Source organism: Triturus cristatus, chromosome 1_1 (assembly GCF_964204655.1).
Source record: "Triturus cristatus chromosome 1_1, aTriCri1.1, whole genome shotgun sequence".
Taxonomy (NCBI): Eukaryota; Metazoa; Chordata; class Amphibia; order Caudata; family Salamandridae; genus Triturus; species Triturus cristatus.
The window spans coordinates 1,285,901,127-1,285,922,185 of record NC_140579.1 but is presented as its reverse complement, the minus strand read 5'-3'; positions in this window follow the sequence as shown (position 1 = coordinate 1,285,922,185).

Below are 21,059 nucleotides of genomic sequence, written 5' to 3'. Positions count from 1 at the left end.
AAAAAGATTATGTGGAGGAAGCACTATCTCAATTAAATGACAGATACTGCTATCGAAAAAGTAATATACTTGAATTAAGAGCAATGTATCATGACTTTTATGGAAAAATACTAGCATGGAAAAGCACAGATTTACTTAATTTGGAAGAGTACAAATTCATCAACAAGCATTAAAAATGCAATAGGTCTCGCCTTTCATTAAGTTAAAGCCATTTGCTTTGCTATACAATACCATTAGCAAAGCAAATGGCTTTAACTTAATCAAAGGCGAGACCTATTGCATTTTCAATGCTTGTTACTTCTTCATCCCCCATCTCTCCCTTCTTTCCCCCTCCTCCCACTCCACTTTCTGTCTTCCGTTTGTTCTCCTTTCTTTTCATTTCTTTCTTTACTATTCCTTTTTATCATTAATGTTCTTCATTTCCTTACACTTTCTTCTTTGGTTCTTTTGCATTCTCCCCTTACTTTATATTTTTCCACTTTAATTTATTTGTGTTCTATGTATCTTTATTTTGCTTCTTTTGTCTTCGGTCCTCCTTCCCTTTTCGCCAACGCCAACGCTGTGCCCAGGAAGCACTTATCGGCCCGGGATCCGTCAAGACCGTCAAACACACCCAGGATCAGGTGCACCGGGTCGTGAGAGACCTCCCATCCCAGGGTCTGCGAGAGCTCCAGCTCCATCCCCGCCCAAAAGAGCTCCAGGCAGGGGCATTGCCAGGTGATGTGATAGAAATCCGCAGGGGCGTGACTACAACACGTGCAAGATGAAGAAGGCCGCAAACGGGCCCTGTAAAGGCGCGCTGGAGTAAGGTATGCCGCATGGAGATAATAGAGTTGGACCAGACGCAGCTTGGAGGAGGCTGTCAGGGTCTTGGGAACCATAAGGGCATCCCTCCAATCAGCACCTTCTAGGGGACCCACCCACCCCTCCCAGCGGGCGCGCAGCGAGTCTAGGGATGCGGGACCATTGTTGACAAGGGAACGGTAGATGCGCGATACCCCCCCCCCCCCTCGGCCCAGGTTCCCCATCATCACTTGGGCCTCGAGGGGACTGAATTCCAGAAAGGAGGTGGGAGACGGAATGTGCATTCGTAGGGCGTGTCTTAATTGTAAGTATTTGTAAAACTGGGAAGAGTGGAGCGAGTAACGTTGCTGGCGATCCGCAAAGGAACTGATGTGGTCCCCTACCCAAATGTCTCCAAGGCATGAGATCCCGATGTGGTCCCAGCGACTGAAGCCTTGAAGGGACGAAGTTTCCTTCAACCAGGTGCCACTCCACAAGGGTGTCTGCCTGGTAAGAGTCCCCCCCCAGCATGTGTGACGTAGGGCCAAGCGCCATGCGACGAACACCGATCGGGTGATGGGGTGAGGGTATGTGGCACGGGAGCCCCATACAGGTAGGCCTGGAGCTGCGGGAAGTCCAATGACCGGAGTTGCACCTGATATGCCGGGTCGGACAAGCCGCCCGCAAACCAGTCGTGGATCACAAGGAGCCTTGCGGACAGGTAGTAGAGGTGGAGATTGGTAACCCCCATGCCCCCATCGTAGGGAGGTATGCGACAGTGCGCCAAGGATAGTCGCGGCCGTCCACTTCCCCACAAAATCCGAGAGGGAATACTGTCTAGTTCCCGGAACCAGCTCCCTGGGAGGTAAAGCGTAATGTTCTCCTCTTCGACTTTTAATCTCTTTCCCTTCTCTTTGTTTCTTTCTCGTTCTTTGTTTCTCTTGCCCTCTTTTTATTTCCTGAGAGACCTCACCCCTTTCCTTCAAAGCCTTTACTGCTTCGTTTGCTTCCCATTTTCGCTGGTCTTTTCATTCTTCCAGATTGCTCTTCATTTCCTTTCTCCAGATTTTGCTTTCTTTTTCATTTTCTTTCTATGTTTTATTCTTTTGTTTTGCCCACTTTCTCTTCCTTCTGCATTGTCAGTTCCCGTTCTTCTAGCGCGCAGTTCTTTGTCTTCCAGCTGTCCCTCCTCCCTGTGCTTCCTCCAGCTGACAGTGGCTTACCTGGTGTATGTCTCAGCTGTTGTTACAGGAGTCAGCCTGGGGCGCTAAGGCTTCTTCCGCAAGAGACAGACCACGGAATGCACGACAGTGAAGCGACGTTCCTTCTCTTTTGCAGGTATCACTGATTAAGACTTGTTTTGATTCTACTTTTTGAATCCAAGTTCTTCAGCGGAAACACTGATAGTGTGCCTGTTTTTCCGCGGCACTATTTCAGTGTTAAAGCAGGTACAATAATATTTGAGCCATAAGAGAACTCAGCTGTGCGTGAAGGATCCAGCTTTCACTCCAAGTCGGAAAGAACCAGCATAGAGTCCATAAGTCAAAGGCAGGTCACTTGCCGCCAGAAAGCAGAGTGGGATGGATGTGCAAGCGCAGCGCCCACACCCATGTGCTCCTCCAGGGGGCATACTGGGCCGTGGTACCGTGGCAGAGGCACCCCGGGAATAATGCGGTGCTCACCGGCCCCCGTGGCAGGCGTACCGCTGGAATAATGCGGTGCTTCAAGGTGTAGTGACAGACATTCCTGGAATAATGCGGTGCTTTCCGGTACCGAGCCAGAGACACTCCTGGAATAATGCAATGCTCTACGGTGAAGTGGCAGAGGTATTCGTGGAATAATGCGGTGCTTTCCGGTGCCTGGCATGCGTACCCTAAAACGGGCTTTCTAGCCTCCTGGCAGGTGCACCCTTGGAATAATGCGGTACTTTCCGGTACCCTGGCAGACGCACCCCGGGAATAAATAATGCGGTGCTTTCGGTACCGTGACAGACGCACCGATATCATTATGCAGTTTCTTAGATCATTTTAGAAAAAATGTGCCCTTGCATAGCTGCCAAGGTTTCAGATTGCTTATGTGTGACATTTTCATAGTTTCAGTGTAATTATGAGTGACATTCTAGGACTATGAGTGACACTTTGTCGCGTGCAAAATCAAGCAACGAAGTCAATGGGGACAGTTAAATATCAGAAATTACACCCATTTGAGCAACGACAAACAGTAAACACTTATCAACGCTCTTTGTAAATATGCAAAGACACACACAGTTAAATACAAAAGAAAATAATTACTGGATGTAAGAGATCATGGATGCATGCCCCGTCCGGAGTGAAGCGCTGCCCTTTACGCCGCTTGCCCTCTTCTTTCACTCACCCATAGTGCCAATATCGGCAACAATAGTCAGTTATCATGCAGAAAAAATCATCAATAAACCACACGACACCTTGTTAGTGGGGAAAGGCGAGACGGGCAGTGGACAAGAGACTGCCTAGTGGGCAGGGGACAGAATTGCCCCGACTTATGTCCTAAATAAGGGGCTCGGTTTTGTGCCCACTCATTTGGGCGATCCATTCACTTTGCGATGTGAGTTGGAAAAATTCTTCCGGAAAGTCCGACTCCATTTTTTCTTTAAGAATAGGGAGCCGAACGACGACATCATATCCACCCAAGATCCTAACCTTGTCAACACGGGACTACGCCCAAAAAGTAATTTCACCCCTTTGGCACACCAGGTTCCTTCCCAGGTGTGCACTTTTGAGAAGGCGGTGATCTCTGATGTGATGGCACTATGCGATACACGACCTACGAATTTTTGTAACTTCTCTAGAAAAAACAAACTGGCCCTCCAAAATTTAACTAAAGATACGTCCGTTATTATTAAGCCAGCGGACAAAGGGGGCGCCACGGTTTTACAAGACACTACCGTGTATCGAACTGAATGCCTTCGGCAACTTATGGACACTAAATCCTATCGGATCTTGGAAGTAGATCCCACTCCAAGACTTACTTTGGAGATAAAACATCTGGTAGAAGAAGGAGAGGCAGAAGGGTGGATAACGCCGCAGGAAGCCTGTTTCCTAGTGACCAATAGCCCGGTGATGCCCTATTTTTACTGCCTCCCTAAGATTCATAAAAGCCAACGGCCCCCTCCAGATCGCCCCATCATCTCTGGGATAGGGTCACTGTTGGAGCCTCTATCTCAGTTTGTAGATGTCTTCTTACGACCAATGGTCTCAGAAATGCCTACCTACCTTAAGGATACTGCTGATATCCTGCGGATGCTACCAGAGATCGAGTTTGACACCAGCACCGATATTTTGGCAAGTTTTGATGTAGAGTCACTCTACACTTGCATACCGCAAATTGAAACTCTAGACTCCATCAAAGGACTTCTAGAAGCACGTAACTTGGATAGCATGACCCCCGTAGCTTTCATCATGGAGTGTGCCAGGATTGCCATGACTGAGAATTTTTTCAGATTCGAAGATCAGATCTTCTTACAAATCTCTGGCACATCCATGGGGAGCGTTTTTGCGCCGAGCCTCGCCAACCTCTATGTTCATCTGTTTGAACAACATCATGTACTGAACCACAACAACCCTTTCTTCAAACACCTGGTGTTGTGGAAGAGGTACATCGACGATGTACTGGTGGTTTGGCGCGGCACTATCCAAGAGATCCAGGGTTTCCATATTTGGCTCAATGAAAAAAACGCTTTCTTAAAGTTTACTATTGAGTTTAGCAAACAGAGATTATCTTTTCTTGACATCTCCATCTTTCCTGTTGGTAACACCTTACATTGTGAACTCTTTAAGAAACCCATGTCAAGGAACTCGTTACTTTCATTTGACAGTTACCACCCCAGGGCCCTCAGAGAGAATCTCCCTGTGGGCCAGTTCCTACGGATTAGGAGGAACTGTTCCACGAGGGATTTATTTGACAAACATACCAAAGAACTGGCATCTCAACTTCAATCACGCCGGTATCCTAAGCGACTAGTACGGCAGGCGTGGAAGAGGGCTTCTAACAATAATCGAGATGCGCTGTTGGACAACAGCGTTTCTAGGACCCCCAATGACAGGATGACCCTTGTAACCACTTTTTCAACTTTATCCAATAGGTTACAGAAAACCGTACGCAAACATTGGCACATTCAGAATGTGGCCTCGGACAATATTCCATCTCCCTTGTTTGCGTTCAAAAAGGGCCCAAGTCTGCGCAATAGCTTGGTACACACACGACCACGTACACGACCTATACGCATTGACAATACCCTGTGGTCATTACCCCCTGTACGAGGGCATTACCCTTGCGGCTCGTGCAGTGTTTGTCCTCAGACAACTAAGGCCACATCGGTTGACATAGGCACCAGTCGTCCTTGGATACTTAACAGCCACACAAACTGCAATTCCGAGTGTGTGATTTATATGATCACATGCCCGTGCTCCTTACACTATATTGGACATACTACACGTAAAGTCAAGCTCCGTATCAGTGAGCATAAGAGCACAATCCGATGCAGGAAACAGTCTACTTGCCTCACAGACCTTTTTCTGGCTAAACAACACAGAGCCGATGATTTGAGGTGCATTTTAGAACGACCTCTGATTCCTCAACAGGTAACAGACATCACTCGTTTTCTGTTTCTGCGAGAGCAACGTTGGATTTTCAAAATGAAAACAGACTTGCATGGTCTTAATGATAACATTCCTTGGACTTCCATCTAGCCCGTCGGTCCATAGCACCTCTAACTGCTCAGTGATACTTTTTGGATGTTAATATAGCAGACAAGAACCCTGTCATGAGCTACTTTTCATGGTCCTCGATAGCTCCAGGTTCTGTCGTTGTGCGAAAACTGGCACTCATCCCCATGAAGCTACATCTTTAATAAGATTCAATTGTAGGAGCACACTACATTTGTCTCTCGAGATATGGATGAGACACCATAAACACCTCGTGTTCCACCCTACTCTGATTGGAGACCCCTATGGTGTTTGTTCTTTGGTCATTGAATAGACAGGGCCAGTGGTCCCGGTTCCCCGTCTCTCTCCTAAACATACACTCAGTGTCCACCATTCCCATAAAAGCTCCCTTGATATAGCAAGTTACACTATTTTGTTTGAATGTGGTGGTCTGCACACGAGTAGTACAGGGGAGTTGCTTTTACGGGGCACTTAAGAATTGGTAAACAGGGTTTGGCTCATCAAATGACCCTTAGCTGATATCGTGATAGTATTCATATTTCGCTTGTTCAGCTGCCCCTTACAAGAATTGAGTAATCTGTGTGTTCACATTTATAGTCCTTAATTTGATCGCGTAGACTATGCTTGATCTTTCTGCATTATCTGAGAAGGACTGGTGGCTTGACAGTGACTTACGTTCCTATTTGGTGACGGTTGGTTGTCTATTTAATGTAAAGCACAGCCACGAACAGGAGACGTACGCTGTATACATTCTCGCGCTGGATAGAGGACTACGCATGTGCCAGAGATTAGTAGAATGATGAACAGCAGAGAGACGCTGCACTCTTTCTTGGGCTTCGCCTATGACTGCGCATGCCTTAGAGACATGTGTCTCGCGTCCGACACATGGACATTACAGATAGGCGGCGCCTCTTAGACTACGAGTACCCGCACCTGTGTCCTGAGCCAATGACCGCTCCAATCAGTGCGGGTATTTAAAGAGCCCTCCCCACCCTGCTGTCACCTCCCAGACTACGCGGAGTCCCGATCGAGGTATCGACGGACAGGTAAGGGTGGAAGGAATCTGAAATCGTGTAAAGAGCGCAAATAGGCATTTGGTGCATTAGTGTCATGACAGTGACTGATGTTCCTATTTGGTGACTTTTGGTTCCCTATTCAATGGAAAGCGCAGCCTTGAGCAGGAGATATATGCTGTGCACACTCTCGCGCCAGATGGGGGCTTGTACTTGGGCTAGAGATTAGGGGAACGATGAACAGCAGAGAGACGCTGTACTCGATCTTGCGCTATGCCTAGGATTGCGCAGGCGTGAGAGACGTGTCTCGCATCCGGCACATTTACTTTACAGATAGGCGGCCCGCATCTATGTTCTGAGCCAATTATCGCTCCAACCAGCGCGGGTATGTAAGGAGCCCTTCCCCTCCTGCCGTCACCTCCCAGACTACGTGGAGTCCAGATTGAGGTATTGACGGACAGGTAAGGGTGGAATGAATCCGAAATTGTGTAAAGAGCAAAATAGGCATTTGGTACATGCCGGACTTTAGAATGTTTGTATCAAGGGCAACAGTGAATACAACAAAACACCTGATACTAAGGAACTAGCAGAGGTGTAGGAACCCTCTGTTGAATTGATAATAGCAAGTATATAGAGAAATATGGTGTTTCGAGAACCTGATGGAGGATGAGTTCATGTTTGAATGCACCGCTTATAATCTCCACATTGGTGCATTCCTCCGTCCTTTTGCACACTGGGATGAGATTGTTTGGTTGGTTTACAATTAGAACACAGGTGCTCTCCCATGCATATGGCCAGGTTCTCTTTCAGAGCGGCTTCCTTAGAGTCATGTTTTATAGTGGTTTGATGTTGTTAAATGCAGTGTAGGGGGATAGAGAGAGAAGTATCCATGCACAACTTGTCCTTGTTTTCCCTACTCATTAACAGAGCGGTGCCTCCTTCTCCGAGCAGTCAGCCGGGTGAGGTGAGGCTGTCCTCCCACAGAAAGCTGGGTGAGTTGAACTTACAATTTCAATTATAAGTTTTTTCCATAATGGTTACCATGTTTTGTTTTTTTTGATGAATCATGCAGTGTCTAGTAAGTCACTGTTGAACAATGGTCACGAGGGCTGTATGCGATTTGATGTTGTACCTCTCTTATGGTTGGATTTTCCCTACCTTCTAGGAAAGAAGATCAAGTTCTTTGAACCAAGCAAAAAGGTTGCTTGCCTGGTAGGGTGGCTGTTGCCACACAAGATTTTATGTGTTTTTAATTTTTCACTTTATTATTCACTATTTGTTATTCCTGCAGTAGCCCAATTTTACATCCACTTAGGTCCTGAAGAAAGCCGGGTCAGTTGACCGTTTTCGGCTGAAACATGTCGACCTTATGAAATGAATCAGGAAATAGTCTATCCTTTCAAGACTATTTGGTATTTTTAGACATGACACCTGGTCAATCTCTAATAAACATACTTTTTGCCCACGTAGTCATTTTTATTACACTTTCACCACATAGCACTGCACACACATTTCAGCTTTAATTTTGAGTCTGAATTAGTTGAATTACACACTGTGTCAGGAGTCTCTAAATGCGGGGATAAGCAGGTTGGGCACTCAGCAGAGCCGGCTGGTTCGACAGTATGGGCCCAAACCTTAACCCCTCTGAGTCTCAGATGACGAAGCTCCGCCAATAAGGGTGGGCTGATGGACTCTCAACTTTTGACACAGTGTTGTATTTACTATTCAGTGAGGTCCCCATTTTGTTTATAGCCTTTGAGTGGCCCATTGTTCTATGTTGTTGGACTGAGTACCTTTTTGTAGTTGTTTTCTGTGTTGCTTAGGGAATAAAGGTACTTTAGTCGTTAAACTAGTTCCCTTTTGGACCTTTGTATATCGCGTTTTCTTGACAGAATATGTACCCCTGTCCCCCCTCCCACTACCGGAAGTGGCCTGCCGGAAGTCCCCCTGGTCCCACGCCCAGGGAGCCTAGAAGGCCGACTCCAGTGCCTTCCTGTGGCACTAAGGCGGCCGCCCTGTTGAGGGGCCACTACGTGGCCCCCCGGGCAGCCTTGACATAGTGCCAATATCGGCAACAATAGTCAGTTATCATGCAGAAAAAATCATCAATAAACCACACGGCACCTTGTTAGTGGAGAAAATTGCTGCAGGTTTATTTGCATAACAAATATGCCAACATGGTGGGTTATCTTACGGGCGATCCCGGGGCAGGCCAACCCTTATGCCGCCTGCCCGCCTGATGAGCCAAATTACACCGTGGCCATCGCCAATCAGTGTTTACCAATTCTTGGGAGGGGCCACCCCTCCCATCAGTGGACCACCAGTCCACTCCCTTACTCACGCCCCCCTAAAAGGTGGGCGGAGCGTTCCAGGCAGCCCCCGGTTGCTCAGGCCCACAACCGCCCGTAGGACTAACGGGGCGCCGTAGTACTTCCAGGGGACAACGCTAAGACATCCCTGGGTATCCTTGGCTTAGCACCCTTGTTGTGCTGCTGCATAAAGTACCCCTTGGTATCTTGCAGACTCTGGATCACCCTGTAACTCCTCCACAGCTCTGGGAGTGGCCACCGTCACAACCAGGGCCCCACCACCAAGGCATATATTCCTACTTACATCCTGATGCTACCAAGGCCTCCCCTAGGTCTAGTAAGAATAAGTCCATGCCCAACCCTGAGAGGTGCACCCCATCCACCTCCCAGCATCCCGTGGACTTGGCATGAAGTAAACCATGTCTGACAAAGCCAAATCCCCTTTGCTCCGTGAAAGTAAGCATGGCGCGGTTTACTTTCCTACGTGATATTTCAATGGCGTCCCCAGAGCGCGCTCCTCTCCAAACAGCCCGTGGTGTAATTTCTGACCACCACAATTCACATGACCCCAGTAGATTGCTCAAATGACACATGGTGCTTTCATATCTTGGAGCAGTACTCTCCTACCTAGTGCAGTCAGGTCATTCCCTCCCAAATGTATTACCAACATGTGAGGTGGAGCCACCCCTCCCCCAAGTCTCTGCTGCAGCTTCCTGGTCAGTTCGCTCCAACGCATCCCTGGGTAACCCAGCCACGTGATCTCCGTGGCGGAGAAGCCATGCCGCCATTTTCTGAACTCAGCCCACCGTGCCACTCTCATGATGCTTGAATGGCCAATTACCCACACATTGGTTCCTGGTAAATAAAGAAATGCTGTGTTTGAAAACATTTATTGTAACTGAGAAAAAACACACTGCAAATCTACAATTGCACATCACAACACAGCACTGCAACATTCCGAGTGGCCTAGGCCGACGCCGTGTGTCTATGCTGGAGCGAGGTTTTCCCTAAGAATCGTATACCTCCTCCATATTATCATTTAGAATTAAAATGAATAACTGACTAACATTAATAGTGTTAATGGTTTGCTGTGTTTGATTAATCAACATTACTAATTAGTAAATATACATGGGAATCGCATTTGCATGGCCTGATTGATACGTAAATTAATTTTCGTACGCATACTAATGTCAGATATTTAGAATTTGTATATTATATGTTGCTTTTGTGATGTGATTTGTGACTCGTGCTTTAAATTGTGAGTATAAAACCGCAATGCGTGTTGCTTTTGCTAGATAAATACACACACATAGAGGGTTTAGTAAGGGAATAACATTTTAATAGTCATTTCAATGTATTAATTACGTTTTGTGTCTCTTTGCTTAAGTTTACCTTTATGGAGTGGCCACAAAATGGCTGCCATCTCTATTTTGACAGACAGACGAGATACAGAAGTCACTGAGTGAAGTGCGCCTGCGCTAAAAGATGAGCAACAATAACCTCGTCCTGACCCCAGGCAGACTGTACTCGTGAAGGACGCACCGGGAGGAGTGCCAATCCTCAAACAATGAACTTCCATAAACTAAGAACTGTTATAATTGATGACACCATGGACACAAACCCGCATGGGAATCAACATGCCCTGAATGGACTAGAAACTGTTACAATTTTATTAATAAATTGAGAACTACATCTAATGCAACATTGAATGTATGAGAATCAGGAAGAATGATCCTGGTTCAACCAATCGGATTTGTTCTAAAACATGTATTGTAACATTTTATCGTTGATTTTACTATAAAAGAAGTAGTCTAGAGAGGGTAGGTACCATCTTTTGTCGTGCTTTACCTGATTTCCTGACGCTATGCTGACGGAGAGGACGGTGACACTGCTGGACAGCTGCTTGCCAGAGACTCTGATGGACTGATCAGATGCCCAATTAATTTACGAACTGATTGATCGATTTATGGGCATAGAGACAAAAGATCTGAATTTGACATAGAGGACGCCATTTAGCCAGATTAGGTAAATATGCAAACCAAAAATATTGAATGCTTTATGATTTCCTTATGCTTTAATTAGATAAACATTTTAATTTCTTTAAGAACTGTGTCGGGTTATTATTAAGTGTTTTGATGTATATTGATTAGAAGAATTAAGTGTCGCTCTACCCAGCAACTAAGATGATCCATGGCCAATAGCATGGGAGGAACTGCAAGGTTATAAAGGTATTGAGACCCTGGTGAGGTAGGGATGAATAGGTGAATTTGTTATTACTCATCAGGTGATTGGTGAAAATCTTCCTCCCATAGTTTCCAGCGCATGGAAAGAAGAGAAAAGAATTTCCCTTCTCTCTCTCTCTCGAGTACCATTGATCTAAAAGTAGAATGAATGACTGGTGTTATGGGCCCCACCAGTGAATGAGTGAATGAATGTTGGTTGTTGAAGAAGATCTGTGGTCTGTGACGTAGCAAGGAGATTTTTGGTATTCAGCGCTGGAGCAGTTTTTCTGGTAGCAGAATGATGGTTAGCTATTGTTTTGGGTTTAGTGACGATTGCTTGTAAATAGCTTATTGATTGGTATTGGTTTATGTACTAACAATCTATGTTGAGTCGCGTCAAGTTATATGTTGTTTGCACGGCTTCTGGGATGTAGGAAGTCGGAAGTTTGTAACAGTTTTGTAGTAGAGCAGAGGTAGATGCTGCTCTCGGGAAAGACGGGATTGTTGTAGCCCTGTAGGTACACAGTTGAAACGTGTGACGAGTGAAGTTGCACGGCGCATTGTCTGGATTCGATTCGGCGGCATCGTCGTATGTTGCCATTAGAAATATTCTCGGTGTGAGAGAAGTGTGTATGATAGCAAAGGTTACCTGTGAAATTTTGGTCTTTAAGTACCAGGAAACCAATTGGCATACCGATAACGCTTATCACTGAAAAGGTAGCAGGTGTTCTCTGAGCTTGTTAGAAGGACAAAGTAGAGGGAAGCGCTGCTTTGTTAACGAGTGTCATAATTCTTTAGTAGGACAGACTGTTCGCTGTTCTCGGGAAAGACAGGATTCTGTGCGTATGTACTACATTTTCTTGTATGAACGAGTGTGAATGTAAAGGCATTCGGGTTGATTGCGAAACTCTAGGTTTATTTCTAAAATACCAGAGAAACAATTAGCTAATGCTTGCTAGAAGGGTGAAGTAGAGGGACGTGCTACTTTATCAATAAAAGTAATGTTTCCGTAGTAGGACAGAGGTAAGCGCTGTTCTCGAGAAAGACGGAATTCTCGTGAGAAAGATCTTTTGCTATTCTTTGGTTAGCGAATCAGACAATGGAGATGTTTTGTGTTGTTACTAATCGAATCGTAAAAGTTGCAGTAAAAGTTCACGGAGCGGTCTTGTAAAGGAGGGGTAGACGAGAGCAGAGCGAGCTGCCGCAGCGGCTGCTGACGTCAGAACGACCGCGCTGGGATTGGACAGTAGATTGGAGGCGTAAAACGCTCCGGATTGGTGCGTTAGTGTAAAGCCGCGCTAGGAGTGGAGGAATACAGTGTGACGTAAACGCTCCCTGATTGGAGTGTTAGTGGGAGTCGCGCTGAGATTGGAGGATTGTGATAGTGACGTAGACGCTCCTGATTGGTGCGTTAGTAAGAGTCACGCTGTGAGTGGTCAGAATAGCGGTACCATTGTAAGAAGACTAAACGGTACACGGAAATCGAGAAAATGTATTACCAACCACCAGAAAAGAAGAAACCGTGGTTTGGGAAAATTAAAAGGTGGTTCAAGAAAGATAAAGTAGTTGAGACTAGGGAAGGACAGTTACTTCCTCCACCGAAAACACCCGCATCTACAATGATTGCGAAATATGGGTATCATACTTGTATTTGGTTAGATAATTGGGTAAAATACACCAAGGACGATGGAGTCCTGGCGTTTCCAGGACATGGTTCCTTTAATTTGGCTGTTTTGAGAAATCTCCGAGACAAAATGATGGACTTAGAACCAAGACCTAGACTGACGCAGTTTGAGGCATTGACGGAATGGGAAGACGAAATGCATGAACGAGAAAAGCAGAGAAGTGGCAGCGGTTACCGATACATGTTCGGTAGATCATACGGACATGAGACACATGATGACCGGATGAAAAGGTGGCGGAATGCAAGTATGACTGAGGGTATGTATCCTGTGAGAATGGTAGGAGAGAATGAAGGGAGAAAATGCACTGAGAAAAGGCATAATGTGGATTTGAGTGGGTATGAAGTGAATGAATCCGAAGATGATGTTCTTGATGAGGTATTTTACAAAAACCCACCACCGTATCGACCAGAACCAGAAGCATTGTCACCAAGTGCCCCAATGAGAGAAACATTACGAATAATTAAAACAGAGACTGTGTCACCAGAATTAGGGAAAAGTAACTCCGCAAGAGAGATAGAAAAACAGACAGAAAGTAGGGTAAATGATGAGAATTCAGTAGAACTGGCCAAAACTACCCTAGAATTAACCGAGAAAATAAGACAATTGACCAAAAATCTAGAAGCTGTAACAGTTCCAGTAACGATAGGTCCAGTAATGCCCATTTTTGAGAAACAAAAAGATACTGAACATTGTTTGACAGTGCCGTACAGAAGCCAAAATATAAATGAAAATGCTGAACGGAGGCAAATTGACAATCCGTGGGGACTGACAATAAATATGTTTGAACCGAACGTTTCAAATAATCCATTTATAAATCAAATGTATGCTGAAAAGAGCAGAATGACAATGGAAACATTATTAGAACCACAAAAGTCCCCAGAACAAAATAATGTAGACAACCCAGCAGGACCTTCCGTAGAAGAATTAAGCGAATGGCTCAGAGAGTTACAGAAAAAGGATCAAGAATCCCAGTCAATAGATGTGGCCAAATTACGAATGGTATTAGAAGAATTAATAGTAGGAACTATCCCTACTGAAAAATTGAAAAACTACCAGGATGAGGAATTGTTGTTTCTCTGCAAGAGTGCAACCTGGAGAGCGAAAAACCTGCATGAAAGATTAGAGGAAATTGCAAATAAAATGGGAATAGATTTTGACAGAGTGAAAGCACTGCAAAAATCTTATCAAGTTGATTTCACTGAGAAAGATATAGCGAACATGAATACTACAGGAAGGATAGGTCAAATTAAGGACATAATTGGTTTGTTGAGAAAATGGGGAGATGTTGACAGATGGAGAAGTAAGTGGTGTAGAAGACGTGATAATATCACAGAAAATACAGTTTCAGCATTCCTGTTAGAGAAAAAGAAAAGGTAACAACAGAATACCCCACGGGAGAGAGATTCCAGGGGGAGGGTATGTCCATGTTCCATGGACAAGACAGGACATTTTGTCTTTCACAAATGATTTCCCTCGACTACGCGAAAAACCTGTCGAGTGGTACCGGCAGGTAGACAGATTTGTAAAATTGGCAAAGGTATTATGGATAGATTTGAATAGTCTATTCGATATAATAGTACCAGCAGATTTGTGGACAGAGTGCAAGCTGTTGATAAGTTGGCCCACTCAAGAGTATCCCAGGGACCCTAAGACGGGAGCTCCCGACCCAGAGGTAATGAAGAAATATGAGCAGGTTATGGCATTTCTGAAAAATGAGGTACCCCCTAAAGAGACTGATTGGGTAAAAATTGACAGAACCCAACAGGAAAGCAAGGAGGCAGTACATGCATATTATGAGAGACTAATTCAGGCTTTTAAACAGTTCAGTGGAGATGAGAACCTGAGTGATAAAGATTTGAGTAATTTCGTATACAGGTTTGTATATGGTTTACGCCCACAAATTGGTGATATGATAAAGCAGCATACAGGTGATTGGCAAAATAAGAAAATAGATGACGTTTTGAGACATGCAAAATATTTCAGCGATGAGATTGAGGCAAAACAGCGAAAACTGAAAGAAAAGGCAATGTGGGCACAGGTAAAGGTAGCCGAACGACAGGAAGCTCAGTTGGTAGAGCAAGGGAACAACCCAGGAGTAAGACCAAGATTTGGTACAGGGAAAGGGAAAGGTAATATAGAAGAAGCCAAAAAGAAATTCCCATGTCACAATTGCGGTGAGTTAGGGCATTGGAAATCCGAGTGTAAGAACCCTCCAAATACTAATAATAAAAATCGATCGTTGAATCCACAGGTGCAGAAAGAGGTGGGTGGTCAACTGCAGCAACAGCAGCAGGTGGTTACTTCCCAAAATCAGGTGCCAAAACCACCTTTTCCACAGAACAGAACCTCACAGAAGTATAGTAAGGAATCAGGATTCTACAATGAAGAACAGGTAAATAAACCATCACGCGCTCGCACTGTTTCGCAGTATTGGCGGCAACATGATGAGAGTGATTCAGAAATGGATTATTGACGGTGCCGAAGGCAGGAAGAAGAGTGCGTACTTGGCGCAACTCTAGCAGTAGACCAGACAGGACCATTTGTAGATGGGAAGATTAATGATGATAACATTATTTTCCTAGTGGACACTGGTGCTACTCGATCTACTGTTAGATCAGCAGATGTTAAGAATCTTCCTCTTTCGGATGAAACAATCCAAGTAGTTGGTGTATCTAACCAACAGTTAAAAACATACCTTACAGAACCCGTGAAGGTCAGTATAGGGAAATTTTCTGAAATGCACCGATTTGTGGTGTGTGACACCAGTCCTGTGAACTTGCTAGGTAGGGACCTGCTGTGCAAGATGAACTGCACTATATTTTGTACTCCAGATGGAATAGCTTTTGAAACACCAGATGAGGATGTATTGTATAAAATGACCATAGCAAACAGAGAATGTGAAACTATTGGAACATATGCAGTATTTAATCCAGATGATCTGCCTAGAGAATTGAAACTGTCTGTAAAAGCAGAGGTTTGGGATTTCACCGGAGAAGATGTAGGGCTAATGAGAAACGTAGACCCAGTAAAAATTACTGTCAAAGATGGAGTTAGTTATCCAAACATTCCTCAGTATAGATGAACACCTGAAATAATTGAAGGAGTAACTCCAATAATTGAGAAAATGATCAAGCAAGGAATTCTGAGAGAGATAATGAGTAGTCCATGTAACTCACCCATAATGGGCCTGAAAAAGCCAAATGGAAAATTCAGAATAGTGCAAGACCTGAGAAAGGTAAACAAAATCGTTGTACCATGTTGTCCCATTGTACCAAATCCATCAGTGATTTTGTATCAGATTCCCCATGATGCAGAATGGTATACTGTAATTGATTTGTGCCATGCGTTCTTTTACATTCCATTGCATCACGACAGTCAGCAAATTTTTGCATTTCGGTTTGGAGCCCGTATTTTGGCATGGTGCCGAATCCCACAGGGGTATACAGAAAGCCCCTCAATATTTAATCAATTGTTGAAAAAGTCATTAGAAAGTCTGCAAATGCCCGAGAGTTCAGTACTAGTGCAGTATATCGACGACCTCCTTGTGGCGTCGAAAACTCGTGAAGCTTGTGAAGTAGACACTATAGCTTTACTAAATCACCTGGCAGATGGAGGACTAAAAGTGTCCCCAGCCAAACTGCAGTATTGTAAGAAAGAAGTACAGTATTTGGGACATAACATTGAAAAAGGATTGAGGAAAATAACAATAGACAGAATCCGAATCATAAAACGAATGAGAGCCCCCATGACTCAAAGAGAAGTGAGAATGTTTCTGGGAATGGTAGGGTACTGCCACCAGTGGATCAGCATATTTTCGCTGATTGCAAAACCTCTGGTACGGCTAACAAGGAGTGATGTAAAGGATCCCCTCGAATTGAACAAGGAAGAATTAGCAGCATTCAAACGATTGAAAGATGGATTGTGTGAGGCCCCAGCATTGGGTATGCCCGATTATGAAAAAGAATTTGAGTTATATTGCAGTGAAAGAAATGGATGTGCACTTTCTGTGTTAATCCAGAAGCATGGAAGATTGAGGAGACCGATTGCATATTATTCATCGATGCTTGATCCAGTAGCTGTAGGCTTACCTGGTTGTCTGAAAGCAGTAGCTGCAACATGTCGAAGTTTGGAGCAGAGTGAAGGAATCGTGATGGGATATCCTTTGAAAGTGTTTGTACCTCATGATGTGGCGATTCTTTTAACAAGGAGTCGTACTCAGTATATGACACATAGTCGGCTGACTAAGTATGAGAAAGTCATATTAGGTGCAACGAATGTGAGCCTTGCAAGATGTGTGAATATGAATCCAGCAACGTTGTTACCAGATGGTGAGAAAGTGGAAGTGAGAGATGAAGCAGATCATGATTGTTTGGATGTGCTTGAGTATTGTACGAAACCATGACCAGACAAAAAAGATGTACCTTTGGCAGAAAATGATTATGTAATGTTTGTTGATGGGTCATGTTTGAGAACAGAAGAAGGGGTGTTGAGTGCAGCATATGCAGTGTGCACGGTTTCAGCAGTGATGGAAGCATCCTATTTAAAAGGAGTGAAATCTGCCCAAGTAGCAGAATTAGTGGCTCTGACTCGAGCATGCAAAATTGGGAAAGGTGTGAGTGACTGTGATAACTGACAGCCAGTATGGCTTCGGAGTTGTCCAAGACAGTGGTGAGCCTAGGAACTATAGGCCGAGAAGGAGGGCCTTTTACCAGAATGCAAATAGATTTCATTGAGATGCCAACATGTAACAGATTAAGGTACGTTCTGGTCATAGTCTGCCTATTCTCCAGGTGGGTAGAAGCATACCCGACAAGGAGAAATGATGGATTGACAGTAGCAAAGCTGCTTTTGTGAGAATTCATCCCCAGGTTCGGGTTCCCAGTGACCCTTGAATCAGACAGAGGAGGGCATTTCTATAATGAGATTGTGAAATTGGTCAGTGAAGCATTAAATGTACAACAGAAACTGCACTGTGCCTACTGACCAGAGGCTTCTGGTGTGGTTGAGCAAATGAATGGTACAATCAAAAACAGAATTGGGAAAATGTGTTTGGCTACTGGAATGAAATGGCCTGATGTCTTGCCTCTAGTTTTGATGACCATATGTGCAACCCCAGATAGAACTACAGGGTTAAGTCCTCATGAAATAATCATGGGACGTGCGATGAGGCATGCTTACATACCAGTCAACAAACTGATGACGATTTCTGATGACATGGTGTTGGAGTACTGTAAAGGCCTGGCTGACGCAGTTCATTCTGTGTTTCATCAGGTTGGAGCGGATGCCATCACCCTTGAAAAGAAGCCAGCCCATGATCTAAGCCCAGGAGATTGGGTGAGGATAAAGGTCCACAGAAGAAGAAACTGTTTGGTTCCCAGGTGGGGAAAACCAAGACAAGTCATTCTGACCACGACAACAGCTGTGAAGTGTGCAGGACTGAAAAACTGGATCCATGCCAGCCATACCCTGAGAATACCAAATCCAGTGGATTGCAAGGAGAAAGAGTACTATGACGAATCAGAGTCAAGTACTGAATCAGACAACGAAGAACCAAAAACACGTGAAAATCCTGAAAGGGGGGAAAACGAACCAAAACAGATTCTAGTCCCCAGAAGTGTCTCTCTGAGAAGAAAACTGCAGATTTCGGACAGCTCAGACTCTGAAGACGAGCAGAGAAAGAAAGGTTCTAGAAAATAATCTAAAAAGAAGGAAGGAGAAGACAAAGAAGGAGCAGCAAAAGAAAGTCAAAGAGAACAAATCCCAGATGAAAAATTGAGAGAAATTCCACCTGAATTAATAGATTTGAATGAAGAAGGGACAGTTACAGAGAGAGAGGGACAGATTGCGGAAGACCCCCGAGGAGGTGTAGGGAACTGCAACATCCAGCTAGGTGAAGGGACAAGTAGTCAGCAGGAAGATTGCATGTCGGAGACCCGAGGAGGGAAAGAAGTAGGGAAACCAGAACAAGTGGTGGATAAAGAGACTGGTGAAAAGGAAAAGCAAGTTGGGATAGAATCAGAAGAAAGTGAGAACGAAATACCTGAAGGTAGAGTTCTGAGAAAGAGAGCTTGGAGAGAAGAAAAGAATTAAAAGAATGTCAAAGAAAGTAAATTGAGAAGAACTGTAAAACCAGAAGTTTGGCCGAACAAAATAAAGAGACTAAGATATCGATTGTCTTGAGTGAAATCACCTAGAGCTGAACAAGTGAATGAAGTCACGAGTCAGAAAAAATCAAAGGAGGAAGAAACAGTTGTAACAAAAGAGTCCGGAAGAACAAGAAAACCTAACCAGAAGTATAAGTCGCTGGAATGGACGTATGTGGCCCTGCCTGAAGAATCCCAAGAGGCAGACAGTCAAGGAAATCCAGAGGAGGCTTTACTGAAAGTGGTTAAAGAAGAAGAAGAATCAGAAATCCTGAGAGTTCTCTTGTCCGACATCGGAGAAGAAGAAGCGGAGATTCAGGAAATTCTATATCCTGATTGGGAGAAGGAGGCAAAGGACGATGAGATGCCAAACTGAATAATCGAAGAAGCTGTTGATGTGGAGAACGATAACAAAAGAGAAGAAGTAGAAAACTAGTGGAACTAAGTAGAAGCTTAGAAGCTTTGGGGTAGAAACTGGTCACAAAGTAGAAGAGGCTAAGTCAAAAGACACGGTCTATTTAATAAAAATGGCTAACACAGATGTTAGTAAAAGTAGATGTACATTCATGAAAAGATGGTTTAAAACATGTTGCTGTTGTACAGGATTATTAATGCTTTTATGGAGCATCCTAGCTCTTGTAATATCATTTAAAGTTACAATAGATACGATAGAAGGAAATGGTCAAAACAAAACTAACATAGGTAAAATTTCAAAGGTAGTACCGACTGTAGAAACAAACATTCATTTGCATAAAGATAGGTCTATTAACGATTTTTCTAATAATGAATGTATTTTCAAAATTATTGTATGAATATGTAAAGACTATGGATGTAAGGGACTGCTACGTCTGCATGCAGTTACCTGCGTCTGTGGCAGAGGGAGTGACTTATCATCACCTTCCAGCTACATATGGAATAACATGTAGTGTAATAGCTAGCTTATTTTATGAGTTAGGGAAATTAGAGTATTATTTTTCAGATGTAGATAACATTTTTGCATTAGTGCCTGCTAATAATAAGTTAAATAAGGTAAGACCTGCTAAAGTTTTAGGTGAAGCTGTGTTTAAATATAATTTGACATGCAGTTTGCAGAAAGAAGAGAAGACATTTTTTAATATAGTTGAGGAGAGAAGGCATAAGATGCACAAAAAGGCATCAGAAGGAAAGGTTGAGAAAACAGCTTGGGACATAGAAATGGAGAAACACCTGACAAAAGGCGAGTCAACACCAACGATAGCTTTAGATAGGCCTCAGAAAGGAAAACTTTGTATAAGAAGGAATCAAACTGCATATGATAACCTGTTTGTAGGTAATAGTGAGTGCCACGATACATACCGAATCATGGGTGGATGGGGATTCAAAGATGGAAGAGATCCAGTATTTCCTGGAATATATTTTAACTGTGGGACAGGGCATATTATCGTTTGCCAGACCATTGGTATGGCACATGTTATGTAGGCCTGGTATTTCCAAACATCTTTCACATGGACAGAGAAGAGGGTGTAAATAGTTTAAATAGTCATTTAGGGCGTAGAAAGAGAGAATCTTGGGCAGAAATTGTGGGTGACATCTTTTGTGCATTGATACCGGCAGTGGGAATAACTCTGAATGCAAATAAAATTAGAAGATTGTCTACAGTAGTGGATCGCTTGTCAACAAGCACTGCTCATGGATTTTTATTGGTTAATACTGAATACTGAAATGGTTGCCATGGTAATGCAAAATCGACTTGCCCTTGACATTCTTTTGGCAAAAGAGGGTGGAGTCTGTGGAATGCTGAAAGTTCAACATTGTTGCACTTACATTCCAGACGAAAGTAAAGATCTAAAGGTTTACATTAAAAATATTACTGAATTGCACGATGAACTTGTACCACTGGAGGTTGAAGATGTATGGACAAGAATGGGAAAGAAAATAGCTGCTATTAAAAATTTCTTAGCTAAACTAGGTAGTACTGTTATAGGTAAAATTCTGTTTCCATTAACATGTGTGATAGTTGCAGTATTAGTGATAAGATTAGGGTGTATGTGTTGCAGGAAAAAGAAAACAAATAATAAAATAAAAAGAGATAAACTTAAGAGAAAAGGAAAAGATCCAGAAAAGGATTTTGAAGAGATAGCCTTAGATGAGTGGAAAGACAGTATGTATAAGAAAGCAAAAAGAGATGAATATGAAGAAACTGAATTTTGAGCTATGAGTAA